At 45.8% G+C, this 14,590-nt stretch overlaps 1 protein-coding gene across 1 annotated transcript in view; it reads right to left on the minus strand.

Moving 5' to 3' along the window:
• LOC147702885 (rho GTPase-activating protein 24-like) overlaps window positions 1-14,590 on the minus strand; it is a 293,148-nt gene that overhangs the window by 153,463 nt on the left and 125,095 nt on the right. The gene's annotated exons all lie outside the window — the stretch shown is intronic.

The following is a 14,590-nucleotide window of genomic DNA, read 5'->3' on the forward strand; positions in this document are numbered from 1 at the left end:
TGCATAATTACAATGCCTGAGGACTGTGAGCAGGCTTGGACGGAGCTATCTAGCCCACTTCAGAAAAACCTTCTTTGCGTATTTTCTAAATACTTATCTGTGGACTTCATCTCTAACTGTGAGTGTCTGTGACACAGCACCCTTCATTTTGTCATTGTGCTTCCATTGGTTATCTCCATCCAGCTAACCACATTAATGGAAGCATTTGAGAGTGCAGTATGGGGAGGAACTGCTCTGCCTAGGAACACTGAGGCAGATCTTTTATGCTGTGTGTTTTTAAATTTTACTGTGACTGACTTTTTTTTAACCTTTTGGGGCTGTTTTGTAATCACAGCGGTGCCACGCTCCAATTGTCTTGTTTCTTCCAATCAGGGGTGTGCCTGGAAGGAGCCAGTTGTGCCCCCAGGTACTTTATGCACTCCGCAGCGCGGATGCCGCACTGGTGCACTGAAGGTGCACCAAAGGCAAGCCAGTCTGCACCCGTCCGCACCTGGACATCGCCAGGAACCAGGCACTATGCCTTTCTGCCATCACACAGGTTAGTTTATCCGCGCAAGACCCTGCTTGCCCTGCAAAGGAGCACCCCCCCAGTGTGGGAACCATGGTTGGTTTCCCACCGCCGGTCCCCTGTACTGCAGCCAGTGCAATTTTAGGGTCAACTACTGCTTACGCCTCATTTCTTGCAAGAAGGAGTACAAAATTGGTAGTCTTAACTGACGCTCTTTAGCCAAGCACATGCTGAAGTGTTTGACCTATTAACCGAACAGTCTCCTGATATTTTATTCCTGACTGAGACTTGGCCTTCGCAGAATTTTGCCGCTATCTCGGCCCTGGCTATGCCTTCAGAATATGCCATGAGAAATGTGAATAGCGGGACTGGGAGAGGCGGGAGCATTGCAGCTATTTATAAAGCTATTTAGGGATGTAGGCTCACTTAGGAAACACTTCAGGACTGCGAAAGCCCTTGTTAGATTTGGGGGTCTCTAGTTGGCAGAGGTAGGTACCTTTGACCAAATAGGGACCTGTGTGTCTAGTCAGGGTAAGGGGCTGCACTCCTAAAATAACCTCTGCTCACCTCCTTGGTAGCTTTGCACGAGCAGGCAGGCTTATCTCAGAGGCAGTGTGTAAAGCATTTGTGAATGCATACAGTAATCCAGTGACAACACTATATATGACAAAAGTTGTAGTATAAAAATAAGTATTTTTATATAGACTTAACACAAGACCACAAACGGCAAAAAATCACAATACTGTACTTTAAAAATGGTAGAAATAGCTTAGTTCTCTTTAGATGGTAACTGCGACACTTTATACTCAATGTACCTTTGGATGCGTAACTCTATACAACGCAAGAGTTGCAGGGAAGGTGATGCGTTGGTTCCTTACATGCAAGAATGGTGATGCGTCAGATCCCTACTGCTGCGTAGGGGACATTGATGCGTCGGTTCTTCTCTGCATGGGGAGGTTATGCATCGTTTTTGTACTGCGCTTCTGTGGCGATGCGGCCTGCAACGCTTGATGCGATGAAGATCTGGTGCAGTGAAACATAATGGCATCTTCTTCTTGATGCAGCAACGATGCATGCACGCCTGACGCCTTGCGGCAACTCAGCATATCTTCTGAGCCGCGATAGGCCCTGCAACACGCTTCTCTGGTGATGCGACGGCGTCTGCTGCGACGGCAACACTCTTCTCCTGTGATGCGAGGCACTTAGGAGATGCGATGCGGCAGCGGTGACACCCTTCTTCAGTGATGCGATGACAGCGGCTGCGGCGGCGACACGCTTCTTAACTTTAGGACTCCTAAACTGAGAAAAATTCTAACTTTTAGACGTTCGGTATTGCCAGAAGGCATTTAGGAGTCCTAAAGTTAGGACTCCTAACTTCTGTGAATACCGAAATGAGTAAGTGCCTTCTGTGAATAGCAAAATGAGTAAGTGCATTCTGTGAATACCAAAATGGTAGTAAGTTTAGGATTTTGTCTTAAGTTACTTCTGTGAATCGGGCCCTGAGACTTTAGCAGGAGGCAAGCTCAATTTCCAAGTCCTTGGAGATCCTTTACAAGTTGATGAAAGTAGCACTAAGGTACTTTCTCCTTTCTTTGGCAGTCAGGCAACCACTGCAGGCCAATCCGCCAAATAGCCCTCAGCTTAGGGATAGTCTCATCCTTCAGTTTCTCTCTGGTTCCTCTCCTCAACAAAGGTTCTTATTGTTTCCCAAAAGTGATCTAAATTTCTGAGGTCTGGGTCCACATATTTATAATAGCAAACCCTTTGTCCTCTGAAGGCATAGAGTCCTGTTCCCAGTCCAAACCAGTTCTGTGCAGTCCTGGAGCACTTTGTTGACAAAACTCTTTCTTTGCTTTGACAGTGTGGGCCAGGGATATCAGATGCTCCACTGGAGGTGTAGCCAGCATTGTGGCAGGCAGGCACAGCCCTATTGAGGTCCCAGGTGCAACTCCTCCCACCCATCTACATGCAGAAAACACCTACTTTCTAAAAGTGGTATTTTCAAACACAGAATGTTAAAACCAACTTCACTAAAAGATGTATTTTATCATTCTGAGTTCAGGCATACTAAACTCGAATTTGTACCTAGTTCCCTGAGTCAGTTAGGATTATGAGATGTTATAATCACACTGCCCATTCTGGCCTATGAGGAACAGGTAGTCTTGCAATAGTGAAAAATGAAAATGGCTGTAATTCACTTATGAGGATGTGCCACACGGATCACTGAAATAATATCGAGGGACAAAATATCGACTTGCCAAAATATCGTGGACAAAATATCGACAGTCAAAATATCGAGTTTGTATCTACAAACAGGTAAGTACAAAAATATTGAGTACAAAATATCGTTTACAATAATATAGATGTAAAAAATATCGACTTTATTAAAAACAGTGTTAAATTAAATTAATATTAAAATTTAATTACTAAAATATACTTAAAAATACTTACATTACCTTATAATAATTAAATATTAAATGAAAATAATAAAAAAATTACAATCTTATTTTTTAAAACATATATATATAGTAACATACTATAATTAAATAAGATACTATTATATTACCGTACGATACCAGAAGTGTAAAAAATACTATTCCCACTCCAAAGAGTGCAAGCGTAGGGAAAGCGTTAGATAGCGTAGGGGTTAAAATTACTATTTCCACTCCAGTGGGTGCAACAGTAGGGAAAACTGACCCTGAACCCTAAAAATACCCCTTTACCCAAAAACCCCAAACTGACCCTGAACCCTAAAAATACCCCTTCACCCAAAAACTGAAAACTGACCCTGAACCCTAAAAATACCCCTTTACCCAAAATCTGAAAACTGACCCTGAACCCTAAAAATACCCCTTTACCCAAAAACTGAAAACTGACCCTGAACCCTAAAAATACCCCTTTACCCAAAAACTGAAAACTGACCCTGAACCCTAAAAATACCCCTTTACCCAAAAACTGAAAACTGACCCTGAACCCTAAAAATACCCCTTTACCCAAAAACTGAAAACTGACGCTGAACCCTAAAAATACCCCTTTACCCAAAAACCTGAAAACTGACCCTGAACCCTAAAAATACTCCTTTACCCAAAATTAATTAATATTATTTAATTACCAATTAATTATTAATTAACAATAACAATAAAGTAAATATATTAGCACATTAGCTGTAATTAATTTAATTAATAATTAATATTATTTTTTCCCAATTAATTAATTAACAATAACTAAAAATTATATATATAAATAAATTACTCTAATGTAATTAACTAATTAATATTATTTAATTACCAATTAATTACTAATTAAAAATATGTACAAAATTATATTAATTAATTAAGTAATTAATATTAATTAATTACCAAATTAATTATTAATTAAAAATATTTACAAACATATATTATTAATTATTATTATTAAAATACTCCCCACCCTTATCCCCTATTAACCCAACATCCCGCTCCTAAACATTAACTACAATTTATATTACTATTAATAATTTTTTTTTATTTTTTTAACCTTTTTTCTACATAATATTGAAATTTTTTACTTTGACTATTTATATATATTTTGTCGCTATTTTTGATATCGATATTTTTTTATCATTATTTTAATCGATATTTTGACCAACGATATTTTTGATATCGATATTTTTTTATTATCGATATTTTTAACTCAATATTTTGTCCATTCGATATTTTTGAGTCGATATTTTGTCTGTGCACCGTGCCACACACATGAGGGCATGTCCTAACTTTTACCTACAATGCACCCTGCCCTCGGGCCTACAATAGGGGGGACTACTATGCAGAAAAGGGAAAGTTTAGGGACGGGCTAATGGGTGCACTTGCCCAGTCAACATGGCAGTACCAGACTGCACACAGGCTCTGCAATGGCAGACCTGAGACACACTTTACAGGCTGCTTCTGTGGGTGGTACAACCAGTGCTGCAAGCCCACCAGCAGCTTTAGATTTACAAGGCCTGGGCACACTCAGTGCACTGTATTAGAGTCTGACAAGTAAACCAAACCAGCCCATCATGGAGTCACTAATCCATACATCAATTTACCATAGGGAGCACTTGCACTGTGGCACTGAATAGCAGTGGCACAGTGCCCAAAGCATCTATAACCAGCAAAAACACATGAGGCAATGGCAAAAAATGGAAGGCAGACCCACACCAATGGTGCCAGGTCTAACGTGTCCCCTCCAGCAGAAATGTGGGGAGAACTACCCTACCCCCTGGGAGTTCTCATCTAAGGTGGAAAAATCTGGGCAGACCATCAGCATTGGCGTGTTCTGTACCAGGGTGGTGTTCCACCATGAAATCCATCCCCTGTAGGGAAATGGACCACCTCAACAGCTTTGGATTCTCACCCATCATCTGCATCAACCATCTGAGGAGCCTGTGGTCTGTCTGAACCTGAAAGTGAGTCCCAAACAGGTATGGTCTCAACTTCTTCAGTGCCCAGACCACAGCAAATGCCTCACGCTCAATTGCACTCCACCTCTGTTCCAGTGGAAGTAACCTCCTACAGATGAAGGCTACATGTTGATCTAGGCCCTCCTCATTTATCTGTGGCAAAACAGCACCAACACCATGCTCTGAAGCGTCTGTTTGAACAATAAACTCTTTTGAGAAGTTGGGTGCCAGGAGCACGGGTGCTGTGCACATGGCAGTCTTCAGGGTCTCAAAAACTTTCTGACAGGTGTCATTCCAAATCACTTTCTTGGGCTACTTCCTGGAAGTCAGCTCTGTCAAGAGGGCAACAATGCTGCCATACCCCTTGACAAACCTCCTGTGATATCCACGGAATCCTAGGAAGGCTCTCACCTCTGTCTTGGTCTTGGGGGCTCCCAAGCCAAAATTGTCTCAATCTTGGGCTGTAGGGGCGCCACCTGGCCGCTCTCAACCTGGTGTCCCAAGTACACCATGGACCCTGCCCGATCTGGCACTTACTCGCCTTGATCGTGAGGCTTGCTCTCCGGAGCGTCATCAACACCTCCCAGAGGTGTTCTTCCCAACTAATGCTGAACACTGCAATGTCATCCAGGTAGGCAGCACTGAACTCTTCCAGTCCAGCCAACACCTGGTTGACCAGCCTCTGGAAGGTGGCATGGGCATTCTTAATTCCAAAGGGCATAACCCAGAACTGGTAGTGCCCATCTGGTGGGGAGAATGCTGACCTCTCTCTTGCCCCATTAGTCAAGGCGATCTGCCAGTACCCAGATGTTAAGTCAAACATGCTAAGGTACCGGGCAGCCCCTAACCCATCAATGAGCTCATCAGCTCTGGGCATGGGGTGCGCGTCAGTCCTCGTGACTGAATTGAGCCCTCGGTAGTCCATAGTCCACACAGAAACTGACTTCTGGCCTGGCACCCGGTGCAGCAGCCTTTGGGACCAAGACCACTGGGCTGACCCAAGGACTGTTAGAGGACTCAATTATCCCTAACGAAAGCATCTTGGAGACCTCCGCCTTGATGCAAGCTCTCACCTTGTAAGTTTTGTGCTTCACAGGAGGGCTGTCTCCAGTATCCACATCATGGATGCACCAATCTGTGACACTGGGAATCAGGGAAAACAAATCAGAAAACTGTCCCAGAAACAGGTGACAGTCATTCTGATGCTCAGGGGTCAGGTGGAAAAGAGGTTCACACCATCCACTGACCCATCTCGCTCTGTCGCAGACAGGAGGTCAGGAAGAGGCTCAGTCTCCTCCTCCATTCCAGCAACTGTTGCTAAGAGCATGCGCACTTCGGACCTCTCCAAGTGGGGCTTCAGGCGGTTGACATGCAGGACCCGCAAGGGGTTTCTGGAAGACCGCAAGTCCTCCAAGTAGGTAACAGGACTTTTGCGCTCCACCACCTCAAATGGTCCGGTCCACTTATCCTGAAGGCACAAGGCTCCACTGAGGCCATGACCCACACTTTCTAACCAGGCTGAAGCTCAACCAGAGTGGCATTCTGGTCGTATCACCGCTTCATCTCCTCTTGGCTGGCTTCAAGATTTGCCTCAGCGAGTTGTCTGAGGCACCTAGTCTGGTACCTGAAGGCCAGCATGTAGCTATATACATCCTGGGGAGGTTTCCTGGGAGATTGCTCCTAGCCTTCCATTACCGAACTCAGAGGTCCACTTACTTGGTGAGCATAGAGAAGCTCAAAGGGGCTGAACCCTAGAAACTTCTGTGGCACCTCACAGTACGCAAAGAGAAGGCATGGTAAGAGGACGTCCAACTTATGCCTCGTGGGTTCTTCCGGACCCATAATCATGCCCTTGAGGGTTCGATTGAACTTTTCAACCAGCCCATTACCTTGGGGGTGGTAAGGAGTGGTGAACTTGTATGTTACATCGCACTCCTGCCACAGGGACTTCATGTACTTGAAAATGAAGTTTGTCCTTGGTCAGATAACACCTCTCTATGGAACCCCACACGGGAGAATATTCCCATCAGTGCCCGTCTCACCAAGGGGGCCGTCACTGTCCTGAGAGGGATGGCTTCCGGGTACCGGGTGGCATGGTCCACCAAGACCAGGATGAACATGTTGCCCATGGCTATTTTGGGGTCCAGTGGCCCCACAATGTCAATACCCACCCGTTCAAAGGGGGTGCTGACCACAGAGAATGGCTGGAGAGGAGCCTTTTGCTTCTTCCCACTTTTTCCACTTGCCTGGCAAGTCTGACAGGTCTTGCAATGAGTGTCGGAACTCTTGCGCATTTGGGGCCAATAAAAGTGGGCGACAAGCCTCTCAGAGGGCTTGTCCTGCCCCAAATGTCCTGCTAAAAGCACATCATCAGCCAGCCCCAGTAGGAAGGCTCTGAAGTGCTGGGGTACCACCAGCACACGGGCTGACCCAGGTCAGCAACCTAAGGCTCACTATTCTGGAGACCATTCTCCCAGTAGATCCAATGTGATCCAGACTGATCACCTGCTGCCTGGTTTGCAGCCTGCTTCCGCAAACCCACAAGAGAAGGGCACTTCTTCTGCTCTGCACAGAACTCTTCCCTGGAGGGTCCTCCTTCCTGCTGCCAATGGGTCAGCTCAGGCAGGTCCCCCAGTTCAGCTACCTGTTCCCCTGTGGTATCCAGGGCATCCCCCTCAGGACCATGGGAACTCTGGGGGCCAGTTTCCCATGCCCCCTGCCTCTTCTCTTTAAGGCAGGCACCTGGGCCTCCCTCTCAGGCTCCAGGTCCTCTTGAACACCCTTACCAGTTGCCATGGACTGTGTGGTCACACACGCCCACTCAGGCAGACCCAACATCTCCAAATGTGCTTTCTGCTCCACCTTATCCCAAGGGGAGCTCTCCAAATCGTTACCCAACAGACAATCAACAGGCATGGCTGGCCACTCAGCTACTTGAATGGTCCCTGGGACCCACCCCCCACTCAAAGGGAACCTGTGCCACCTTGAAGTGGCTCTCTGTGTTGTCAGCGGCAACAACTGGGTAAAATGCATTGGGGACCACCTGCTCTTCAGACACCAGGTGACACTTGACAGCTGTCACACTGGCTCCTGTGTCTCTAAAAGACTCCACTCTATGGCCATTGATGGTCACACACTGCCTGTACTTTTTAGTGTTATCAGGCAGCTGGGTCCTGGGGACCATCTCACAGTCTCCTAAAAAGACAAGGGACATCTCTGCAGGACCCCACCCACCTTGGGCACCCATCTCCTCCCCAAGGGCTACATTCGCAATCACATAGGAATGGTAGTGAGTACAAAGGTCTACTACATATACTAGTGGTAAGAGTTCTTTCTCTCTCTTTCTCTCTCTCTCTCTCTCTCTCTCTCTCTCTATATATATATATATATATATAGTACATTTTCTCAGGATTCCATTTTACCAGCGATTCGGCTTCGACAAGTATATATTACATATTTACATAGTGAAAAGAGAAATACAAATGTTCAAAAATTAAATTAAATTAAAATAAAAAGGAGAAGAGAGCGTATGTGGGGAGAAGAGTTGGAGGCTGAGATAGGTGAGAGGAGAGAGGGGGACCTGAGGGGGAGAAAGAGATAAGCCAGTCCAGCGTAAGAGAAATGTCTGAAGGTCAGCAGGATGGAATCCAAGGGACCAAAGGAAAGGACAAGAATCAACAAAATGGCGGACCCGGGCCGTGGGCATCGATGGAGACCGTCTAAACATGGTAAGATGCACCCAGGACAAGAGCGACAACAGGAGAGGGTCCCAAAATGGCAGGGCGCACACGAGTTCCAGTCCAAAAGTTACGAGGGCCAAGTCCAAAGAAAACCAGGTAGCCAACCCAACGGAGGAAGAACAAGAGGGGAAAAGGAGCCAGACAGTCAAAAGGAGGAGCATCTACAGTATTTGCACCTCCTTTCACCACTGCTGCGCACACATGATCCCTGGTCTAAATGCTCCCATGCTCCTGAACTGGGCACCAAAGTCCACCCGTGTCATTAGCTGGAGGGATTTTAAAACAAATCCCCAGGTCTCCACCCAGCTTTCATGCTCGACAAAAAGCTGATGTCTATTTTGGCTCTCCCAGGGGGTGTTAGCGGCTTTGTCATATGTAGGGGGTGAGCGCTGTAATTAAAATCCTCTCCCGGTTGTGTAACCTGTCCCACCCGTCCACTGTGGCGACAGGCCCCCATTCACACACTGCGTTCGGGCCACACAGGCGGATGGAGGCTGCAGATCCGGCGATCACGGGCTGCACCAGCTGCGGGCGCCCGCCGGGGAAGATGAAAGGGCAGCAGGGGGCCCGCTCCTGATATCCCGGCCCGCATTGTTACCTCATAAAGTGGGTCCGTTTCACCGCGGCCCCCCCCCCCCCCCACTTCTACCTCCGTTTCACCTCCGGCGCCACTGTAGGGTCATTCTGGATAGTGCCTCGAAGACACCCTTCTTTCCAGGGTTTAAGGCGCTAATCTAGTGGTTACTGTTTACTGGTGCTTAGGAGCGTAGAAGTGCAAGCGGAGAGGGGCGGCCAGGCCCGCACTGCTTCCTGCTCTCTACTCATATACCTGCTTAGTATTGTTTCATGGTAATCTCCAGTCCCTGTAGTGTGCCTGTGTGTATGCACGCCATCTGAGGAAGCATGTGACGTTTTGCATGTCCTGTACAGAGAATGCTGAAATGTGTGTATGTATGTGTACATACACGTGTTCCTACATACATGTGCCTCTGTATGTGAGAACCCAGGGAGATTCTATAAAAATAGGTAAAAGAAGCAACCGAGAAAGAAGAGTGACATAGAAATTGATAGAAAGAGGGCAGAGGATTGTTCGCAAAAGATTCTCTCTGAAGAGGGGGCAAGAACATCGTCTTAGAAGAAAAACAAGCACTGGCAAAGCCAATAGTTCTGTATTTAATGTGCTAACAAATGTAGCATTAGCAATCTAGTCAAGAACGAGATGCACAGGAGGAATCCCACTGGAGTGAACAGACGCTCTAGAGTTGTAATGCAGTTCAATCAAAGTACTCAAGTGGCAGTGGAAGGATACACTCATACAGCCAATAGCATCAGGTGAGAGATGTGTACTCCACCACTGGGCTGAGCTAAGACCTTATTGACAAAATGTCAAGACATTGGCTGAAGGAGGCTAGTCGAAGTAAGTCAATGGTTGGAAGGTGCAAACCCAAAGCCTACTCTGTATATTGTTAGCAATAGGTCTGTTTGACAGCTGTGCTGCCCAAACCCAGACGTAAAAAGACTTTCTGTAATTGTGCCCATCAAGACGTCACTAAAAGCAAGTGTTCTGAAAAAGTCCCACTAAAGAGCGGGCTTTGAAAAAATGGGGTGTTCAGCAGTGGAAGCCACTGACAGCATGGAGCGCCTCTACTGACTTAACACACCTGAAAAGAGTGTTTATTATTGTTCTTAACATTTGTGTGCCCCTTTTTGCCAACTGTATGATCTTTTAGCCCTCGACCTTTTCTGTTTTGTTGCAGACCAGAACGTTTATAAGTCTTGAGAATGTGTATGGAGGAAGTATGGCCAATGAGTGAAGAATACGGTCTCATGCATGAGATTCTGAGTAGTGTTTTGAATTGTGTCCATTGATTCGGCACTTAAGTGTACAGGCTTCTTCCCGGACCTAATGAGTGGGTCTCAGTCCCTATAGCTGAACTTTTTGTAGGCTGTCTTGAAATGCATGGTGTTAATGAAGATGCACCTACCGTGGATGTGGCTCTTGGTTTCATAGGTGTCTAACCTCCCCTTACGGATAAAATTAGAGTTCTATGCTTTGGAAAGTAAATCATCTTGCTTGACCCAATGGATGGAAAGGTTATTTTCTAGCCTTTGTGCATTTCAGTGCAGGAATGAGCAGCCGTGCCCTCCCTGCAGGAGAGATATACAGACTGTAACTAACCAGGTCATGGGGCTCCATATATTCGGAGCAACAGACCAGCACTGGGGACATGCAGGTAGAGTGAATACTCACTCAGGGGTTTTCACTGTCGAATTGACTAGCCCTGTCCTGCGACAAATTAGGGCAGCTAGTCCTCTCTCAAAGACAAGAAAAGGGTGGTTGCTGTTTGCCCTTCAACAAGCCACATTTATTAGAAATTGTGATTTTAGGGAAAGATAAGAAGATAAAGAATACTGCTATCCACATAGGAGTGTAAATTACTACACACTGTATGGTACCCAAAATATGGCATGATATTTATATCTATATAAAACCTTCCATACCCTTGTGTGACCTAAAATGCTTTTCTGGGTCGTCCTGTTGCATTATTACATAGCGCTTCATACCCCTGGTGAGGATACAGAGCACTGTTGAAAAGTTGTTGTTTGTGGTTTGGACTTTGTGGATTTAATAATATCAATGCTAAGTGCACTGAGTGTCCCTGCTCATAAGCATGTGTGTTGCCAAGAGTGTCAGAGTAAATGCAGCCGTGCCTGTAGGTACTTGCCGTCTTTTGGGGTGGGGAGTAACATACATTGAAACTAAGCATGGGCGAATTTTGCGAATCTCGCGTTCGCGAATTTTGCAGATTTGCGAACTCGCAATCCACAAAATCCGCGAATTCTCGCGAATTTGCAGATTTTTTTTTTGTGTTCGCGCGGGTTTCTGCCAGTTCGCGAGGGTTTTGTACAATTTCGCAAATGCGAACTTACCTGTCGGGTCGCAAGTTTTGCGAACTTGTTGTTTCTACGTGTCCAGCCTGTTTGGGACACTCTTCTTCATCACTGCCACTCTCTGTCACCACTGCCACTCTCTGACGTCTCATGCCACCCTCTGGCCCACCCATGCCACCCACTGTTTCATCACAGCACCCTCTGGTTGTCCAGTGTACATTATTGTGGCAAAGCAAAGCACACCTTCCCTGCCTCAAGTGACCTGAATTAATTTGGGGCTGATTAATGTGTCACAGAATATTTTTTTAGCTGGCACCTGCTTCCTTAGTGCTTCCTGATTAGTGATCTTTTGCACTTGCTAAGTGCTTTCATTGTTGCAAAATTAGTTACAACACCTGCCCTGCCCCAACTGACAATAATGAATTAGGGGCTGATTACTGTGTCACTGGATTTGAACTTCCAGCCTGGCTCCTGCTTGTCTGCCTTAGCTGTAATTCAGGACCTTTGTGTAACTATTCTGAGGGTCAGAGCAGGGTCACATAATAGTTGCAAGTAGGCAACTGAACTCTGGAGGGGCCCCTCAGGAAGCACTACAGGAAATGGCTACTAATGATGAGCTTGAACTTTTGAACCTGGTAAGTAGTTTCAGTTTTGCTAAGATCGTATTTCTGCAATTTAGCGCTTATTCGCGGGGCGCGAAGTTGAACTGGGAAGCCGCGAACTCACGCAAACAGTGCGAGCAAGCCATAAAATCCGCTGCTCGCGGATTTGCGGATTTTGCGGGAAATTCGCGAATCTCGCGAATTGCGAATTTACCGAAAATCCGCAAAATCCGCGAGCGTAACGGATTTTCCGCCCATGCTTAATTGAAACCACTGCTTATGTACCCCAGTGAGGCCCATTAAAGTCTATGGAGCTCAGAAAGTAGCATGAGAGGAACTAAACTGTTGGGGGCGCTGTTAAACCATTATGGAGTATTTTAAAGAGCCCTCTTCCCAGGGACAAAAGGAGAGCAAGCCATTGGAAGCTATGTTGAAAACACCACATGCAACTAAATAGATTTTACCCAGGTGCAACAGAGGAGTGACAGACGGCCAAACTATTGGAGACACATTAAACCACTTACATGTGTTACATGGAGTACGCTAAAAAAAACAAAGTATCCCCTCTGGAACCAGAATGGCTCATTTGGAAGAGGTGAAGAAATGAGGGGAGGTCAGAACGTCAGGTGACAGCCCACCCACTATTGTGGGTGGGAAGGGAAAGATACCCTTTTCATTAAATAGCCCTCACTCACTCTAGTAGTGACATGCTTCATCATCGGGTTCACCTCAACTCCTAAAGGTTGGGGTGGGCTCAACCATATTCCAGGGAGCACTTATGAAGATAGGGTGTATGGGGGCGTAACTTTAAAGATAAAATTCCTCACCTCCTCCAAAAGTATCCTTTATTCATGGGGTGGGAGGAAAGATTACAAATAGTATGTAGGGTTAAAGGATGTAATGGTCCTATGACCCTAAAATGCCAACATGTTTCAGCCCTTTCGTAACGGCCTATGTGAGGTCCTGGGCTTTGGTCAGGGTGGGTAGCGAAGAAGTCACTTTCCCAAAGGCGTGAATAACGTGTGCATGCAATTTGCATTTGATAGAATTAAAGACAGGTATATACCTGCCACAGCATTATGAGGGATTTACCCAATTTTAAAGGGGGCACCTGCTTCCACAGGATCATGAGAGGGAGGCCTTGTAGTCATGCACTCATCAAAGGTCCTGCCCCTGCATAGAACCTACTTTTGGCTCATCTCCCACATTTGAGTGTATGTTATATGTTAGGGAGGACGTATCCCTTCAAACCTCTATACTGAGGACCTCTCTTCCCTCCTAGGGTTCCTTCCCAGAATCCCTAACCTTGTGTATAAGCTTATATTGAGTAGGCCCAGTAGAGACAGAGACGCAACAGAAAAGCAACCAATTGAAGGTCCTTTTAATTCACCATGAGTAAATGTATGGCAGTCGCCCAGGATCAAGAGGGAGAGATTCGGGTAAGCATATGAGAGGAGAGAATGGGATAGTTTCTGGCCATGGGAAAAACAGGCACAAAAAAGGGAAGACACCACAGGAAGACACTCCAACCCACTGGCCTTCACCTGGACATCAAGACTGGATGCCCCTGAAGGCATAATTAAATGGGAGACGTTCTGAGGTTGGTGGGCCCCTATGAGGAAGCCTGTAATGTTGAAGGACCTGGCCCAATGAAAATATAATGCCTGGCACAACAAACAAGTTAGGTGGGAGTGAACAACTTGACATTAAACAAATATGACACATAATATCTAGTTACTAGCGTGCACCCTCTGCTTAAAAAAAAAAAAATTCTAATATTAATAGGTGCTCCTTTGATCAGTGCTTAATTTGAGAAGGTGGTTTGCGATGCTCGGCATCGGCACTAAATTGTCAACACCAGCCTTATGACAGTCTGCCACATGGTGGTGATGTTTGTCTAAATAAGAGATGAACACATTTATTAATTCAGTATACATTGAAAATGACTAATACCTGCCACCCAAGCCATTCTTATAGCTTTAGGGGCTTGGAATAGTCTGATTTGTCATACTTGTATGGGGTGTGAGGGTTAGTAGTTGTGCTTGTACTGTCATTCGCTGCACTAGCAGGAGCAGAGAGGGACAGGCAAGCTGTAGTGGCCTCTTTACAAGGGCCCTGGCACTTTTTCCCCCCTTCAAATTAAGCACTGCCTTTAATGCAAAACATTACACCAGTTCAACATTCTGAATATTAAAAGGAAACAAGAAACATTTCATACTTAACATAAAAAAAAGAAACATTTACACGAGTGAGACACTCTAGCTGTGTAATTACCGTTGTCAGGTGATTGCGTAATGATCATTGCGTGAGTTCAGACCAGGGCTGCAGGGTCAGTGACGCAGTCTCGCTCGCCAGTGTCGTAATTAGAAAGGAGGAAGATGCCGGTAGGTATTCTGGGTGATTGGGGTTGGGTTTGGTGAGAGGGTTC

This window comes from Lissotriton vulgaris, chromosome 7 (assembly GCF_964263255.1).
Source record: "Lissotriton vulgaris chromosome 7, aLisVul1.2, whole genome shotgun sequence".
NCBI lineage: Eukaryota > Metazoa > Chordata > Amphibia > Caudata > Salamandridae > Lissotriton > Lissotriton vulgaris.